This window comes from Pinus tabuliformis, chromosome 5_1 (genome assembly GCF_031772625.1).
Source record: "Pinus tabuliformis cultivar Carrire ecotype Pingquan chromosome 5_1, CPIR1, whole genome shotgun sequence".
NCBI classification, from domain to species: Eukaryota; Viridiplantae; Streptophyta; class Pinopsida; order Pinales; family Pinaceae; genus Pinus; species Pinus tabuliformis.
Window position 1 is genome coordinate 631,895,951 of NC_142305.1, and position 17,412 is coordinate 631,913,362.

The window sequence follows — 17,412 nt, forward strand, 5'->3', positions numbered from 1 at the left end:
CAAATAAAACAACTAATAAAATATTATGTTGAATGACATCAACAAAAATTAAGAAATATGATTAACTAATATTTTTCGTTTGTTCTTCATTTCCCCGCTCAGAAATTGGGGGTTCTTAACACCCTTACTACTCGTGCCCTTAGGATTTCTGATAATATGAGCTTCGATAAGGATAAATCCCATCTCCTTATTGTATTTGTGGAGAATGGCTATAGTAGGCGCCTAGGTCAGAAGGCTTTCCTTAAAGCCTCTAAAAATTCAGTTATTAAAAAAGAGCCTAAAAAATGCCTTCTAGGTGTTCATCTTCCCTATGTCCAGGGAGCCACGGACAAGATTGCTCGGATCCTTAAGAAGTATAATATTCCCTCAACCTTTAGGCCCCTCAACACCATTCGTAAATCCCTCCAATCGGTGAAAGATCCCATTGATCCTAAGGACATGAAGGGTGTCTAATTGATCCCTTGTTCTTGTGGGACCCCCTATATCGGGGAAATAGGGCACTCCATCCATCAGAGGGTAAATGAACATGCAATCGACCTAAAAAATGGGAGAACCAAGCCTTCAACGTTAGTAGAGCATGCGAAAAATACCAAGCATCATGTTTGTATTGAGGAGGCGAAGGTTATTACCAAGGTTGCACAGTTCCATCATCGAAAATTCATGGAAGCGACTGAAATTGAAAAATGCCCAACAATCTCAATAGAGATGATGGTTAGAAGATTAGTCGTTGTTGGATCCCTGCCCTCTCTTCTTAGTCTTGCCGAGGTTTCCCCTTATTTTCCTGTTTCCTTTTCCTTAGAGCTATACTTTCCATCCTCCTAGGATTTCTCCTTTGGTTAGGTTTTTCATTTATGGTCCTGTTCTTGTCCTTCTTGTATTAAAAAATTGTCGCTCGTCCTAATCAAAATTTTATTAGTATTATTAATCCTATTTGTTATTAAACTTCTACCTTTACCTTATAAATAAATAAAAATAAAAATAGAAATTAGATTTAACCAATACCCATAAATAATTTATTAATTCCATTAAATCATTATTATTAAAAACCCTTTACTTATCCCTAGGGATTTAAACAATTAAATAAATTAATTCAAAAAATAAATAAATAAATAAAAGGATAATAATACTAATGATGATATATATATATATATATATATATATATATATATATATATATATATATATATATATATATATATATTAAAAAATTGATAATAAATAAATAAATAAATAAAATAAAATAATATTTCTAGTATATAAAACACCCCTTTACTTATCCCTAATGATTCAATTGATTAAATAAATTAGAATTAGGTCATTTAATAAATAAAATTAAAATATTATAACATTCCATTATATAAAAAACGCCCTTTACTTATCCCTAGTAGTTAGATAATTAAATAAATTAAAAAAGGAATTAAATTAAGTAATAACCTAAGTAAAATATATTAATAATAAATAACTAATATATTAATATTAGTTATTAGAAGAAAATTATTTATAATTATTCTATTAATATAAGTTAGTACCTTTGAATTACTAACATTTTAATATTATTATATAATGTAGTCGTTGATGGTCAACTTAGTCAACCTAGCTGTTTGGAAGATCTCCTCTCCTATTTAATTGGCAGCCATGATCTGACTCCTCAACTTGTCCTGACAATGAACCACACTATTTAGTTCAAAAAGTGTCGACAAAGGTTTTCTTCATGTGATTTACGCCAAAACTCTTCTTATAAATGGTATGGATCATAGAAGCCTCAACTCAATAATATTGTTTATATTAAAATACAAATATCTATATGTGTGTTTTATTTCTATTAATATATATAATTGTCTATAATTAAATTTATTAAAATATGTTTTTAGTATAACAGTTCATGAAAATAGAAATAATAGAAAACGAAAAAGAAAAAATCAAAAAGTTAAACAAAAAGGTAATAAAACTAAAAACAAAAAATTAGAAACTAATAGAAATGGAAGCTATTAAATAGCCCATAATAAGACTTCAATTAATCACCTTACAAATAAATAAATTTCAATAATAATAAAAAAAGTAGAGATTGAATTACTTATGTCAAATTACGGATAAGCGACATAATTTTTTGGTCAAATACAAACTAATGCCTAGTTAGAGGCAAAACTGAACACGTTATACCATGCTACGACATGTATAATAAAGAGTGTAATTAACATATTTTTCAAGACATTTTTCCTAATTAATTTTAACCCATTTTTTTTTTTTTCAAACTTGAGTTTAAATTGTTTAATATGTAGAATTTAAGTGTCCATAATCTTTTCATGGTATTGAACTCATTTATGCATTCAAAAATATTATTTAAACAAAAAAATTGCAATCTCTATAAGTTAGAATGCGTCTAATTTAATATTATTTACAACTCAAAAATCAAAATGAGATAAACTTCTTTTTTAAATTTATGTTGAAAATATGTTCCTTTAATTCTCTTATTGTTAATTTATGAATTTGCAACAAACTAATTATTGTATTGTTGATTTATGCATTTGCAATATCTTAAATAAACTAAAGCCACTGCATGTATTTAATTTTCTTCCCATTTTAGTTATATTATTATGGGTTTTTTATCTTTGTCTATAAGGTTTAAAGAAATTGAAAATAAAATTTATGGAAACATTTTAGTTTGCTCCCTTAACCATATAGGGAGTGAGATAATGTACCCTATTCATTGAATTTATTTGTTTAAAAATTTTAATATAATGTTTTTTGGGTCAAAATAGTTTGTGTGATTTTAAATATTTTTTTTTTTTTTGGTCCATGCTTGTTTGTTTTTTTTACAATATTTAGTGACTAAAAATTCATTAAAATTTTTATCCTAAATGTTGAGAAAGAAAATTCATAGTTATAGAATGTATTCCATAGAGTAAATTAATCTCAAGACATCGATCTTTGTATTTTCAAAACAACTATAATTTATTGTAGAGCATTATATGATTTAAAAGTTGGCCCTTTGTCACTTGTATCATCAATTTTGTACCTAGGACATACAGATATATTTCCATACTATGCATGTCCCCTATAGAGTAGATTAGATTCATTATTATTTTGAAGACAATAATGATCAACTAAACCTCTCAATGGTTACATTTTCTCTACCCATGGTTTAATGTATTTCAGATCACTTCCATATAGCAAGAAATCACTCAATAGGACTACACACCTTATCATAAGAACTTTTACCAAATTCTTTTTAATAAAAAAGGGTTGAAAATGTGACCATTTCAGCATCACTACTCTCAAACTTTTACTAAATTATTTTTAATAAAAAAGGGATGGAAATGAAACCATTTTGGCATGAATTCTCTCATTTATGACCTTGCTCTACATATTATTCCTCACTCATGGAAAATATGTAAAAACAGTTCTCTTCAACAACTCTAATCAATAGGGAAGATCCTCAATACTTTCAATGTAACTGGAAACCCTAGCTTATTTCATATATAGTAGTGTATCCCCTTATAACTTTTGGCATAATTGACAAATATAACTCATTTAATTTTTAGTTTATCATATTTGATATGAAATAACCAACAATGGAACTTGGCTAGTTTAAAGAAACATAATTTCCATATATCATAATTAGTGTAATGACCATAGTCATGTGTAGACATGATTTAAAGAGCAAGAACAAATGATCAACTCTATTTTTGGCATCTCTAGCTACAAAATGTATAGAAATATCTCAAATTGCATTGTTAGGAAATACTAAATATAAAGGCACGCAAGTTAATGAGAAGATTTTAATTTATGTTAAAATAAACTTCAATATTGTTCATTCTTACAATCTAGTCCGAGAATATTGTTACTATGTTAAAACCACTTTGTTTCTTTTTGTTTTTTTCATGAGCACAATCACCTGCAAACATGATAAGAATAAGAAAAAATCTTTTGGGATTTCATAAACATACTTAATCACTACTCATTCTTGATCATCATGTTAGGAATTCTCTATTATTGCTAGTTTTGTTATTTGGGTTTAACTGTCATGAGCATCAAGGAAACCTTCAGTACTTGGACTTTGAATCACCCAGTTGTTGGTTATGGTGATAAAACTGATTTATCATGTGCTTCATTAAAGACTACATCGTCTATTTGTTTCTTATGGTGAAAAAATCACTTCATCTATATTTGACGCTACTATCATGGAACTTTCATCACTTATCCAGTGTGTGCACATTCAAAATCCAAATTTCACTGCTTGCTTTTATACAAGACATAATGTTGTAGTAGGGCTATTTGGTACCTACTAACCAAAGTGCTATGTTATTGGGGTTAATATACATATTATCATAGATTTAATTTAGTCCAAGATTGTTGAACATTGAGAGGGATTAAAAGAAAATATAAGCATAATTTACCAGTGCATAAAAGATCTTGGTTAAAGTAGATTTATATTGATTTTTTATTTTATAACAGATTTCTAGTATTAATATGGTGGGTTCTTGTTTTAATTTTATTTTACATTTGTATGGATTTGTATTTTTTCAATTTAATTAATTAGCATCAATACCGCACCCATATCACGCCCACTTGCATATGTCTCCACTTTGAATGGATTTTGCAAGTTTGCTAACACTACAACCAAAGCTTGACTGATCTTATTCTTTAACATCTCAAAGGCCCTTTGTTGACATTTTCCTCACTTTAAACTCTTATCACTTGATGTTATGATGTGCAGTGGTGTTGCTACTATTGAAAACTGAGTCTAGGAACTCTCTCAAGAACTGTGTTGCCTCAACAAAACTCCTAACCTCAAAAACATTTAGTAGGTACTGACCACTTCATGATGAGCCACATCTTCATAGGATCTATCTTCCACTCTCCTCCACTTATCACATATCCCAGATAAACCAAAGACTATTTTGAAAAATCACACTCCTTGAGATGTACCAACAATTAGTACTTCTTTAAAGTCTCTAACACCTGTAGCAAATGTGTGATGTGCTCCTCTAAGGTAGCAATATATACTAGTAAATCAACCAAATGAAGAATAAAAAATTAACATATAAAAGGGCATGTTATATCATTCATTAACCTAATGAATGTAGTTTTTGCATTCCATAATAGCATAACTAGCCAATAATACAAACCTTTTCTCATTTTGAAGGTGATCTTCTAGGTGTCCTCTTCAGTGACTCAAACCTAGTGATACCCTGACCTCAAGCCCAGCCTGGTGTACTATTTATCTTATTGCAACTAATTCAATAGATAATTTATGTTCAGCAAGGGATACCCATTCTTAAGCATAATTTTTTTTAGAACCTCATAACCAGTACACATCCACTAAGTCACTTCTCTCTTAGGCACACTTATAATGGGTGACCCCCATGGTGAGGTACTTTGTCGTACACTACCATATTCCAATAGTTGTTACAACTACTTCACCTCATTTGTCTTTATAAATGATTACTTATACAAATTAATGTTTGGAAACGGAGAGTATTTAAACAACTAAATACCATGCTCCACTTCCCTCTTCAGTGGTATCCCTTTAGGCTTCTAGAGCACACCCTTGTATGCCTATAGAAACTTTTCCAAGTGTTGTTTTTGTTCCTTAACAAACCGATTCAAGGATGAACTTGCTCTCACTAACTCTTCTACAATGTGATTTTCTCTTAAAAATAGTAAAATATACTTCTTAATGAAATTAATTAGTTTCTTGGCTTAGTTGCCACTTACCAACAATATTTTTTATTTTCTCCTATTTTTTTCAATGGTGAAGGTTTTCCAATATTTGATGAGGTACTAGAAGGCTATTCACATGATGATTGTATCCCACATGTACGTATAGGTAATTCCAAATATAACTCCACATACATAAATTCAAGCTACATCTAATTATACTTCATTAATAAAATCAACACTATAGTAAATTTCATTATCTGCAATTTTTTTTACCTTTATCTTTTTCTCCATGTTGATGCATCCTAATGGTTATGGGTTAGGATGGTCATGATTCTTTAGTTCCAATTTCAGGACCATATTTATTGCTATGATATTCTCCTATGATCATGAGTCAAATAAAGCATCAATTTTAGTATTCTTGACTTGTGTCTTTATGTGGAAGAGTGTGGTCATTTCCTTTTATTCTTGTTTTTGAAGGCTACTTAGATTCATACCCTTTTCCATTGATGCATATACAATCTTCTCATCTACACATGAGATTCTTTCCACCTAATTACTTGAATCTATGGCCATGAGGTTTTTCTTCTTAGTACCATTGTTTTGGTTGTTCGAGTTGAGCTCTAGGTGCAACCTCCATTACTTCCCCTCTATATGACCATAAATGTTATAATGGATTTAGTATAATAGTTTTTATAACCTTTCATATTTAACAGGTTATATGAATAGGTGCTTTTCCATTTGAAATTAATAGCATCCCTTCAAATTTGAATGCTGCTCAATAGAGAGCCTAAAAAAATTGAAGAAAAGTCAGAATGTTATTGAAATATAATATTAATTAATGACAAGATAGAAGGAAATTTTAATCATTTAAAACAACAAAAAAGGACCCATCATAGTAGTAAGGATCCTTGGACTTGGCATAGGATTCTGTTAGTTTTGGTAATATATTGTTAATGGTTTTTTAATTGTTCTCCTCAAACCAAGATTAGTAGGCTAATAGTGTTTTAGATGAAGCTAATATCATGATCACGATAAAATGGAACTGTAATATATCCATGTAAGATGAAAACCGTAAGTTATCTATGATTTACTATGAATAGCAAGGTATAAGATATTTTTTCTTCTATAAAAACGAATGTAGAGAACCACTAAGAATTAACTTTCGGGACATATCATTCAAAATATACATATTGATTGAGCGATTGAAAATATGTTTTCGTATCAAACTGAGTAACCTTAGGCAGACATACATACTATAGGGCTCTTTTTATTTCAATTTCAATGGGCCATGAACCATGATGTGAAGCATGTGGCATAATTGGATTAATAAACCTATAAGCAATGAAAAAGGGGGATTTAATTTTTCCTTTCCTTGGAATGGATATAACTTTGTTTTTAACTCCGTTTGCTCTCTTGTTTGGAGTGTGGCTTTTAGCTCAAGTTGTGGCACATGGTGGGAGGCATTAATCTAAGAACAATTTAGCCACAGATAATAAATCTATATCTCTAGTTCATTCAAGTTTCATAGGAAATCAAGTCTACCAATTATAAGATGCATGACTCTATGTCTTTAGTATTTATAAGTGTTATGTGTTTACTATTGTTAAAGTAATAAATAAAAACAAGATTTTTGATTTTATATATGGCAATAAAATTTATGTCATTAAATAAATGAAAATATTGAATGTTTAAAATAAGTGTAGACTATTGGTTAAATTACATATAATTTTAGAGAGATTTTAAGTTATTAAAAATATATTATGATAGATTTTTATATAAAATTAAAATAAATTTATATTTATTTTATTTTAAGTGAACAAATAATTTGATATAAGTATGAGTAAGTTTAAGATCATTCATTAAGTATTTATTTTAGTAGTAAATTTTGGAATGTGTTTGTGGAAATTTTAAAATATTATTGTTATGAATGCTAAATAGTTAGAAGGAATGGATGTAATCTAATTTGAATTATGATAGATAATTTGGTAATCATTCTTGTTCATGAAATTAAGATTATGGTATTAATCTTAAAATTACAAATAATATATTAATATGCATATTGGAAGTTAAATTGGGTATAGACGTATATATTGTAAAAGTATTATAGTTATCTAATAAATTTAAAGAGTATGACTTACATTAAAGTAGTTTTATATAATTGAGTATGTAAGAGAGATAAAAAAATGACTTTTAGAAGTTGAAAATTAGTTGGGAATGTCATTTTGTGAGAGTTATTCAAGTTGACTTTTACTATGATTTGTGATTTTTAGGCATAATAATGTTTTGAATTTAGTTATGGATAGGATGTTGTGGTAGTTCATAATAGTGAGTAAATTTTCATAATTTTGGAAACTAGGGTTTATTGAAGGAGAATTTCTTATTAGCAAATTTATATGTTACTATGGTTTAATTTATGTTTCATATACTGAAAAGAAAGGGAATAGATGAGTGGTATTCTTTTGAGTATGGAATAGCCTGTTGTTGGTCATGAAATTGGAAATAAACAAGAAAATGCATATTGGAATTAGGACTTAAGCGATATATTTCAATGTTCCACTGTGGTATTATGGTTTAGGAAAGGTGTTGCATTGGATATAAAACTCAATATTTTATTTTATTTTGTAGTTATTACTAGAAATTTTCAATGTAAGGATAATGAAGTTGTATTCTTATGATGTCATGTGTATTATTTTCTATGATATTATGATGTTATATCCTCTCCCTCTCTCTCTCCCTCTTTGTCTCCGCTCTCTCTTCCTATCTCTCACTCTCTTGCCCTATCCCTCCACCTCCCCATCTCCCTCTCCACTGCTCTATCTCCCCCTCTCCCTCTCTCTATCTCTATCTATCTTCCTCTCTCCCTCCCCCTCTCCACCTGCCGCTCTCCCACTCTCTCCTCCTCTTTCTCTTGCTCCCCCTCTCCCTCTCCTCCCCCACTCTCTCTCCCCCTCTCTATACCTCCACCTACCCCTCCCCTACCCCTCACTCCCTCTCCCTCTATCTCTATCTCTCTATCTTTCTCTCCCTCACTTTCTCTCCCTCCCTCTGTCTCGCTCTCTCTTTGCATCTCCCTCATTCTCTCACTTTATCTCTCACCTCCTTTCTCTCTTTCTCTCCCTCTCCCTCTCCCTCCTCTACCACTGCCTCTGCCTCTCCCTCCCCTTCTATCTCCCTCCCTTGCTCTCTCTCCCCCCTTCTCCCTCACTCTCTCTCACTCTCCCTCTCCCTCTCTCTCTCTCTCTCTGTTATGAAACCAGCTCAAAAAAGATAGAAAAGATAGATCAACGCATTATGGTTCAGCCTCTTCGAGGGGGCAACCTCCTTTACATTACATAAATGAACAATTCTTGGATGATTCAAATGACAAAACCTCCTTTCTATATATAGGAGTCTAAGGAGTCACGATATAACCCAGCCGACCTAACAATATTAATATAAAGCCACAAAAATAACAATAGTGGGATTCTATGGGGCACAGTAATAACAATATGGGGATAATAGGGGCACAACTATATTAATAAGGGGTACAACTACAATAGTAATGGGGTAATCACTAGTATTGTAGGGACCCAACATGCCCCTCTCCTTCAAAAAAAGTGTTCTCCTCAATGCTTGAGAAGTTCTCAATGCTTCTGTATAAAATTCTCATCCTCCCATGTGGAATCTTCAGCAAATAAGTTCTTCCACTTCATAAGATACTCTGAAATTGATCGATTTCGTAGCTGTCAAGTTCTTTTTTCTGTGACTGCTTCTGGTTCCAATATAATTTTTCCTTCCTCGTCAAGTTCTGGAAATATTGTTTAAACTGGGAGCTTGTTGCCTATAACCTTCTTTAAACATGAAACATGGAAAACTGGGTGCAATCGAGAAGCTGTAGGAAGCTCCACTTTGTATGCCATAGTACCAATCTTTTGCAACACCTTGTATGGACCATAATACTTTGGTGATAATTTATTATCCTTCTTAGCTTGCTTGAGGGACATTTGCTTATATGGTTGTAGCAGTAGGAATATCCAATCACCTACATCAAAACTTCTTTCTCTACGATGTTGATCTGCATGTTGTTTCATTCTATTCTGTGCCAACACGAGGTTATCCTTTAAGAGTTGGAGGACTTGTTGTTGATGTTCAATGTGATGTTCCACTGCTTGAACCTTAGAATTTTCTTCTAAATATGATGTGATAGATGGTGGCTGATACCCATAATGTGCCATAAATGGGGTCATTTTTGTTGTTGTATGGAAGGAAGTGTTATACCACCATTCAGCCAGAGGCAACCATTTGACCCATTGTGTCTATTTATCAGATACAAAGCAACGAAGATATCCTTCCAAACATTTGTTTACTATCTCAGTTGTCCCATCAGATTGAGGATGATAAGATGAGCTATGAGCTAACTGAGTACCAAGACAATCCTGTCCAAAAATTTCCAGTGAAAATGGGATCTCTTTCACTTACAATAATCTTTGGGTTTCCATGTAGCTTTTGAATTGTTTCCATAAATGCAGTAGAAACTGTACTGGCTTTAAATGGATGTGATAATGCACAAAAGTGTGCATACTTGGTAATTCTGTCAACTACCACCATGATGACACTCTTTCCCTCAGACTTGGGTAAACCTATGATAAAATCCATTGAAACCTCCTCCCAACGTTGGCTTGGAATGGATAAAGGTTGTCATAGACCCGGTGTCTTAATTGTTTCAACATTATTTTGTTGGCAAACCAAACATTCCACCACAAACTTTTGAATATATGATTTAAGGCCATCCCAAAAAAATTCCTTTTTAACCCTGTGGTAAGTTTTCAAAAATCCTAAGTGCCCTCCTTAGGGAGAAGTGTGCAATTCCATAAGAATCTTTTTTTTTAGTTGGGAATTCTTACAGAGGTATCAACAATCTTTGTACCATAACGAATCATTTTTCCAGGTAAATGTATCAAACATACTGGAATCTTGTTGTAACTTTCAAATAAGTGCCCACACTTCTTCGTCATTCTTCCATTCCTCCCTTGCTTCGTTTATCCAATCTGGTTGAATAATAGAAATGGCGCACAAAAATGCTTCCACATCCTCATCCTTTCTTGAGAGTGCATCTGCCACCACATTTTTCTTCCCTTTTTTGTAGATGATTTCAAAGTCATAACCTAACATCCTTGTGACCCACTTTTGTTTCTCTTCTGAGGATAATCTTTGTTCGACAAAGTGTTTAAGGCTATCATCATCCGTTTTAACCTTGAAGTGTCTTCCCATTAGGTAGGGTCACCATTTATTAAGTGCATGGAGTATTGCCAACATTTCCTTCTCATAAATAGCTTTGTGTAAAAACTTTCCCTTGATTGGACAACTTTCAAAAGCAATGGGTCTTTCATATTGCATTAAAACAACACCAATTCCATTTCCTAAAGCATCACATTCGACAATAAAGGTTTTTGTGAAGTCCGGTGTAGCTAAGACCGGTGCTTGGCACATTGCCTCTTTAAGATGTTTGAATGCCTTTGTTGCTTCTAGAGTCCATGAAAATGCATCTTTCTTCGAATAATGTTGTTAGAGGTGCTGCTATTCTCCCATAATTCTTAACAAACTTGAATTAATACCCTGTCAACCCAAGAAATCCTCGCAGATGCTTTATGGATGTGGGAATTTTCCATTCCTTAATGGCTTTAATTTTGCTAGGGTCTACCTTAACTCCTTCATGAGATACAAGATGACCCAGATATTCCACCTCTTGTACTCCAAAGAAACATTTGGATCTTTTTGCATATAATTGTTTCTCCTCCAATAGCTGTAGCACCCTGTCAACATGTTCAACATGATCCTTCCAAGACTTGCTGTAGATTAGTATATCACCAAAAAATACTAACCCAAATTTTATAACGAATGGTTTGAAAATTGAATTCATCAAACCTTGAAATGTTGAAGGTGCTTTGGTAAGGCCAAAAGGCATGACCAAAAATTCATAATGACCCTCATGAGTTCTAAATTTTGTTTTCAGAATGTCTTCAATCTTCATTCTGATTTGATGATATCCTGAATGAAGATCCAACTTGGTGAAGTAAATTGATCCATGCAATTCATCCAGTAATTCATCAATGACAGGAATGGGAAACTTATCTTTAATAGTGAGCTTGTTGAGCTCCCTACAATCCGGACACATGCGCCATGATCCATCCTTCTTGTGCACCAATACGACTGGAGCAGAGAAAGAACTTTGACTTGGTTGAATTATACTAGCCTCTAGCATTTCTACAACCATGCGTTCAATTTCACTCTTTTGGGCATAGGGATATCTGTACGGCCTGATGTTTGGAGGAGCACTTCCTGGAATCAAATGAATAGCATGATCATGATCACGAATAGGTGGGAGACCTTTGGGAGTCTCAAATACTTTGGAATGATTGTCCAAGACTTTTTGGAGATCTAGAGAAATAGATGATTCCACTGTGGACACATCTAGCGAACATAATTGTGCAATTACACCTCTTTGTTCCTTTTTTAGAAGCTTTGTCATACCGTTAGAGCTGATTATCTTTCCTGGTTTCCCTGCAATACCCCTTAATTCAACTTCCTTTCCTTCCACGGAAAATTTCATGAAAAGTTCTTGAAAATTAAAAGCTATTGTACCCAGGGATTGTAGCCATTGGACTCCTAGTACAACATCGGCACCTCCCATTGGAATGGAAATCATTGGGTTGGAATGGAAAGCATTGGGCTAGTCAATACATATTCTCCCATGGATAGCTTGATATTATGGCACTTTCCCGAGCAATTTGTTGTTCCTCCATTTGCAACCATCACTTGAAACTCTAGTGCTAGATATAAGAAGCAATTCAATTCTCTTGCTACCTTACAATGAACAAAATTGTGGGTACTTCTAGAATCAATCAACACTATTACCTTTTTCTTCTTGATTTGTCCTTCTATCTTGATGGTTTGAGGAGGGGTATTTCCCGATAATGCAGCACAAGATATGGTCGGATTCATTTCTTCTTTATCTAGGCTTTGTTCCTGGAGTATATCCTCTTCTTTTGACCTTTCTTGCTCCTTTTCTTCTTCCTCTTCACAATCTATGTAGAATAATTTATTCTCAGCACACTTATGACCTTTAGTGTATTTTCTATCAAAACTGTAACAAAGCCCTTTTGCTATTTTTTCTTTCAATTTTTGTGGTGTGAACCTTATAGGTTGTGGAAGACTAACGGCAACAACACTTCCGTCTTTGTAGTTGTGAGTGGTATGCTTCCTGGTTGCCATAATTTTGCTTTCCATTTTTCTTGCTAACCTGAATGCCTTCTCTAATGAATCAGGTTCCCAAAGGCGAACATCATGTTGGATATTATCCTTTAAAGACCCTATGAACACATCAATCCTATGCTCCTCTGGAATATCTTTTACCCTTATGTTCAATTTTTGGAACTCCTCAATGTGCTCCATTATTGAACCCTTTTGTTTGAGACTTATCAATTGGCTAAAAAATGTGTTGCTTTTTGTATCCTCATAATGTGCTATCAATTCTTCCGTAAAAATTGCCCAAGTGATAAATTGTTTACGAGAGAAAAGCCATTGATACCATACAAACTGATTTGGTTCCAAATATAAAGTTGCAATACGTACCTTTTGTGTGTTTTGCACATTATTGAGATCAAAAAATTGCTCCATCTGTAATATCCATGTTGCTGGATCCTTGCCATCAAACTTCCTCATATCGATTTTTAGAATATGGTGGGTCTTTGATCCGACATTAGATTCTATGGAATCATGATTAATATTTCTGTTTTTCTCATCATGAGTTTCCTTTACTACTCTTTCACCATTAGTGACCCTTTCTTGTAGCAACTTATTCATATTTATCTTCAATTCTTCCATGTCTGTCTTCAAATCTATCTTCAAATCATCCATCTTAGCTTCCACGTCATTCATCTTAAATTCTACACCTTTCTTTAAACAATCCATCTTAGCTTCTACGCCTTTCTTTAAACCATCCATCTTAGATTCTGTTCCTTTTTCTGCAAGGGACAATTGTTGCACTTGGTCTTGTAATTTTGATATATCATGTTGCATTTCTTCCTCTTCTTCATGAGTCATGCTAGAGCTTTCAGGTTCCTTACTAGGTGTTTGCATTTTCATTCCTCAGGGCATCATTTATCGATAATAATGCTCTACTATGCCCTTTGAATTCCTTCAAAATAAATTTTCAAACCAAGCTTAAGCAAAAATTTAAGAAAATCTACACACCTTTTTCACTTTGTAGGAACTCGATATTGCCTCTCATGTATCTATGTACTTTCCAATCATCTAGATCTGAATTTGTGATCTATAGTAGCCCTCTGTGTCCTATTCCCAATACCACAAGTCTGACCCAAATTGGATTCTCCAAGGAATATTTATGCGAAATCTCCCACAGTGACTTGATTATAGACTAGTTCAGTAGAGCAAACTTGTACGACGTGCCACGAGTCACTGTTTCCACCTTTGGATCTGAAAAATTCATACAAGAAACTACAGTCCGTCCTCTTTCTGTACGTTCTTATGAAATTTCAATCTGATCCTCAGAGAGAATGTTATGACGCTTTTTCCCAGGTCACCTGTTTGGAATGTAATTCAGGAGTCTACAAAAAGACCAACTTCCTCATATCATATCTCCGTAAATATAGCGCAAACAACTCTGAAATTCAGACCCGACGTTCAACGCGATTTCTTCTCAAATGGGTTTTTTTTCAATTTCTGAAACATCGCAGAGAAAAATTTATAGGGAAAATTCCAAGATGACCTATTTGGAGCAACGAAACCCTAGAATCCAAAGCTCTGATACCAAATGTTATGAAACCAGCTCAAGAAAGATAGAAAAGATAGATCAACGCCTTAGAATTCAGCCTCTTCGAGGGGGCAACCTCCTTTACATTACATAAATGAACAATTCTTGGATGTGTTAGCCTCCTGCTGCAGCAGGTTAATCATCTTTCATAATCGACATTTTTACATGCCAAATATGTCATACAATGCATGCTGCAATGCTCCATATTTGCTACAGATGGCCAAAGAACTTTCCTTGAAAGTGTGCTAATCTAAGTGCCACTGTTGTGTTCCAATTTTGATAAGCAATTCATTTTTGGTTTGAGGCATTTTTCAGTTGGAGGATTTCAAGCGAGGCATGTCTAACTCCCCTTCTTCCTCTTTCCCCAAATTACTCACTAACTTCCCCCAAAGAGGTCAAGATCTGCTTGATACCTCTTAGTTTCATCATTCTCCATATCATTTGCCTTGGTGAAGATCTGCTTCACTCAAGGAATGTCCATACTGCTTCTATGAGTCATTTTCCCTCTTAATAGCCTAAGATTCACATACTTAGCGCTTTCTTATCACTTTTCATGTTAACTACTAACTTTACTATGTAGCTCCCTAACTATTTCCCTTTCCCCTACTAAACTATGTATATAACTCCCCTATATACTTATCCCCTCCCTCTGGTTGAAAGATAACCATATACATCCTCGGGAATTGCTACATTTATCAGAAACTCAGTAAGAACCCACAATGCCCTCCTCTAACCATCTCCCAAATGCTTAAGGACTCATTCCTTTGCATAGTTTCCCTTCATATGTATAAAAATCATCCCTCTAGCCTTGGTTTGCCTTTTTAAGGCATAAATCCCTTGTTTGGCCTTAAAACCCTTCTCAAACCGCATAAAATTCCTCTTAAGTGCCTTAGGACTCCTTTCAAGGCATGAAAATCCCTCATATGCTTGAAAATTCCTCCTTTTGGGCTATCGGACCCCCTCCGATGCCTTATAATCCATTCAAAACACTAAAAAAAAGGCCCCTCTGATTTCACAAAGCCTCCCTTTAGTGTTATAGCCTTGCTCCAAATGAAAAGCTCCCTTTTTGGACCCCCTCCGATGCGATATCGCAGTCGGGAGGGGGAGTTATGCATTAAAACAAACATATATGTGTGCTGCCAATGGGTTCTTCGCCGATGGTGGACCGTCGATCACCGATTGCGATATCGCATCGGCAGTCGGCAATCGCATCACATTATTTCATTGCATATATTATATATATAACATGCCATGCTTTATCGCCGATTGTGATATTTGCATATATCGCATTGCAATAACATTATCGCTTATATTACCATATCGCATCGCTCCATTGTTAAGGCCCGCCCCCGGGTTTCCCGATTGCAAAGCTGCCGAGTTAATCTCAGCCATCCATTTTTGGGCCCAAGATCAACGGCCCATATTATATCGGCGATCACCCCATATATGGCTCCGATCAGCGGAGCCGAAATATTATTAAGGCACGACATATAAAGGTTTTGGGTCCGAAAGGAGCCCTTTGTACAGCGAAATGGGAGTGCTCCGATATTCCGGAGCCGAAATATAATAAAGCAGAGCTTAATGAATATCGGGTCCGCAAATATTGGTACTGTGCGCCCCATATCCGGATCCGATAAATTATAAAGAGCAGTTGAAAAGGATTTCGGGTCCGCTTTTCATTTTTATTAAAATCCGCGGATTTGTGTTCGCCGATGGGCCGGACCCGAAATAAAATAAAGAGGGCTTGTAAAAGCATTTCGGGTCCGATGGTTTCAGGGGTCATATGTTTGTCTCGCCGATAAGAGTTTCGCCGATGGGCCGGACCCAATATCAATAAAAAGTGGGCTTATAGAGGATTTCGGGTCTGCCCTTTGTTTCGCTCATCGCAAGTTTTATGTGCCACCCCCCAGTCCGCTCTGATGCGATATTGCGATGAGATCTGGACCGTTGGATTGGCCCGCGCCGAATCCGACGGCCAGGATTTAGTATTTTGCACAGTGTCCGCCTAGCCCCAAATTTTGATGAAATTCATGTTTTAAAGGCATTCCACGTGTTCATAATAAAAGGGCCATTTTTAATGTTTTATGTGTGGCGCCCGTGCCCACCCAGGTATAAAGGAAATGATGGTTTCCTTAGCCATTCTAAGTCGCTCTGGCCCAAAATGTACTTCTAAAGACATGATTCCTCCTCAGATGCCTCGAGAGCGCTGCTTCTCCATCAATTATGGAATTTTATCAGTTTAAAGGCATTTTTTGATCGGTTAAGCACCGAAACTCCTCCAAAGCCTCCAAAAGCCCGCAGACAGCACAAAAACAGTCAAATCTTGCCATAAGTGACCATAAAAGGGTGATTTTGATGCGGCAAAGAGTATCAGAGAGAGAAAGTGGCCTGATTCAGTGTCAAAATGTATCAGAGGAAATGGCAAAGAGTATCAGTTCAAAAGATCAGCAACCCAAAAGTAGTAGAACATTCAAGAGGCCCCCATCAAAGTCAATAAAGCAGCTCAGAGCCATCAAAACCCGCCAGATCACAGTTATGAGCATTAAAGCCACTCTACAGCAGCAGAACTGCCTAGAGGGGCAATTCAAGTGTTTAAAGCCCAGTTATTGCCAGAACAGTGTACAAAGACACTTGAGAGCAGCACTGCAAGCTCCCAAGGCGTAGTTATGATAAATTGGCCAACGCAGAGCTCAAAGGACACCATATTTACTCATGTTGAATGCTGCTGCCTCCAGCACAGCTTAGATAGATATTTTGTGCATTTATTTCAGTACAGATTAGGTTAGAAGCAGTTATTTCATCAGATCTGTCTGAGATCTGTATATTGTAGATATTTTGCCTATATAAACCACCCTCTGCACTGTTTTAAGGGTTGGTTGGTTGTATTTCTCATTCCAGACTTGCACTATAAGCTTAAGAACTTCTGTAATCAAAGA